General features: G+C 47.9%; 1 long non-coding RNA gene across 1 annotated transcript; it reads left to right on the top strand.

Moving 5' to 3' along the window:
- The first annotated feature begins 454 nt into the window (after nt 1-454).
- Nucleotides 455-2118, top strand: LOC136355432 (uncharacterized). The gene is made up of 2 exons (XR_010739684.1): nt 455-557; nt 1887-2118. It is a non-coding gene; the product is annotated as an uncharacterized lncRNA (long non-coding RNA).
- Nucleotides 2119-2846: the final 728 nt, after the last annotated feature.

The raw sequence follows: 2846 nt of genomic DNA, 5'->3' as shown, positions 1-2846 counted from the left end.
CCGTAACCATAATATGATTAACCTAAACAATTCTAACATACAAAGCATGGGTAATTGTTAACCTTTTATAATTTATTTTGACAAGTGAAATATGTACATAATTAAAATAAAGCCTCCATTAATAAAATAATAATACAAATGATTCACAGTAATTATTTGACCGATCCAAAATCCATCCGGCAACAGAACCTCTAGTGTATAACCGTGCTATGTAGATAAATGCATGCCTAGCCATAATCCTTCCATAGCCATTTGATAGACTAAACCACCGATTAGCCAAATATATATGTATCCTATAAATGCTATGTTGGTTAACTCCTAAATAGGCCACGTTGACAATAGAAAGATTAAGAAACCTTAGCCCCTAGCGAGATTGGAATCCATTAGCAGACATGAATAGTATATTTTGTTGTGCATATTTGGTTGTTATTTGAATATTGGTTTTCTTGCGTATTATAGAATTTATGTATCGGTTAGTCGTGAGGCAACGTCAGCAACTTCCAGGAGGTGAAGGTTGATCAAGAATTATATCAAGAATAAGGACTATCCTGAGCAAGGCAAGTCATCACTATTCGTTGAACATGTTGATCCTAATTGCGAAATTGTTTTGTTTACAAATAAAATTGCATGCAATGATGAACGTCCTACTTGTGATTATGCCATGCCTTGATTATTGTTTACCCTTAAAATCCTTGTACCCATGATTACGTATGAGTCCCTAGTCAATTATGACAATTGCTTAGAAATGCTATTCTAGAATCATGCATACTCATATTTATCAAATGCTATATGCTTGGGCAATTACCTTTGGGAAGGTAATTGAGATGCGGCATGTGGAGACATGAGCGCCACATTGCCATGATGTTGATGACATGATTTGTGAAAGGAGAAATAAAATTAAACAACTATTTTCGACTGGGGCGGACGGAGGATTTGGGTGGTATCTGGAAAAGGCTAGTACCGTCCCCGGTCAATTAAGGACCGAGCCATGAAGTTAAGCATGAAACGACCCCCGTACAACCGTACTTCTCGAATGGGTATAGACCTAGCGGATTAGATAGCCGAGCGGAGGCAGTATCCCTGCATAGATGGTTCACCCCTGAGTGAGGCAGGTGCGCTACGATGGGACAGCCGTTGAGGTAGGGCCAAGAGGCGTGCCCTACATCGGTGTCGCCATTGGTAGGACTGCCATGAGTGTGTGAGAGAGAGAACTTAACTTGAACCATAATTTAATATGTGTGTGAGACTTCTCTTTCCTGGGAGCGCCAGAACTCCTCTCACTGCTAGAAACATGGACGCCTAGAGTGCATGAGGATTTAAGTTCATGGAGCGGGTACTGCCAATGCGAGGTTATCGAAAAGCTTTGCCGTGACGCGTCTCATGTGTTGGGACGAGGCTCATGTGTTGGGCAGTCGCGGAGTGCGGGTAAAGTGTACATCCACTGCAGTGTGAGTAAACCAAATCTATTCGAATAGCCGTGCTCGCGGTTATTGAGCACCGGGACATGTATTATACTTGGCTAGACTCTAAATTCTTTAACGTGTGTGGGATGGGATATTGCATGATGATTTTTATGCTGATGGAGCCACTTCCTGAGAGGCGGGAAGGTGGACGTCCTCAGAAAACCATGACGAATCAATGGCGGGAAGCTATCCTTGGGATCACAATGGATGGTGGACAGAACCGTCGTTGTTTAAAGTGAACACTGGTACTAAAATTTGATCAGTCTATGCTAGGTTTTAGGCTTGTGAAAAGAATTGTAAAATTAGCTTTATGCAAAAGAACCTGAAGCCATTCCTTGAAATACCCGCTATCATATGCATTGTTGTTGTGGTGGCTTGCTGAGTACGGTTGGTACTCACCCTTGCTATTTATATATCTTTTAGGAGAGTGTTGAAGAGAAGCCCTTGTCGGTACGCTTGCGTATCCCACAAGATGATCGGAGTGCGGTCTTGTTCTAGGTCTCGTTCCCCAGTCGACTGCCTGTGGCATGTTAACCGGGCCCTTATATTATTTTGTCTTCCGCTGTTGTTCTCTGATAGTTGTTGGCCTACCTGGCCCTAATGTAAGTATTTAACTCTTTTAGCCTAAATTCATTCGTGATATGTTGTGATCCAACTATGTATGTGTGTACCAACTACTGATCCAGGGAATGGTACGGATAAATACAGAAGATTTCCGATTTCCAAAATCGGGGGTCTACACCGCCGGCTCGGCTCGGCATCAAAGCCGACCTGCCGGCCAGGTCTAGCGGCGACGGCATGCGGCCGACGACGGCGGCGACCGGCGGCACGGGAGGCGGCGGCGGCGGCCGAAGGCGACGGCGCGCAACTTGAAGCGGCGGCGCGGCACTAGGAGGAGAGGAAGGGGAAAAGAGGGGAAGGATGCCTCACCGAGGGTGGCCGGCGCGGAGGAAGACGATGGCGAACGGCAACGGCAAGCCACGGGAGGATAACGGCAACCGGCGGACGAGCTTCGGGGTGCCCTAAGGAAGGAGAAGAGAAGGATTAGAGAGAGGGAGATGAACCACGGCGACCGGTATTCACGGCCGAAAGCGGCGGTAGCGGTTGAACTCACCGGAGCGCGAGGGGAGGCGAATTTCGGCGACGAAACTCGACGGGGAAGGGGCGGCCGGGGTGGAGCTTAGCCTTGCGAACCCGACGGCGAAGACGGCGTGGTGCGGCGGCGACCCTAGCGGCGGCTAACGACGGCCGGAGTAGCGGAAACGGCGGCGGCAAGAGGTTGCACGGCGCGGGAGCGATGGGAGGCTCGGGAGAGGTCGGCGAAATGGGGAAAAAGCGAGAGGGGGCGACGGAGAAGATTAAATAGGGAGAGAGAGAACCGGA

This window comes from Oryza sativa, chromosome 2 (genome assembly GCF_034140825.1).
Source record: "Oryza sativa Japonica Group chromosome 2, ASM3414082v1".
NCBI classification, from domain to species: domain Eukaryota; kingdom Viridiplantae; phylum Streptophyta; class Magnoliopsida; order Poales; family Poaceae; genus Oryza; species Oryza sativa.
Note: the sequence above shows the minus strand (reverse complement) of the source record. Positions and strands in the feature narration are given on the sequence as shown.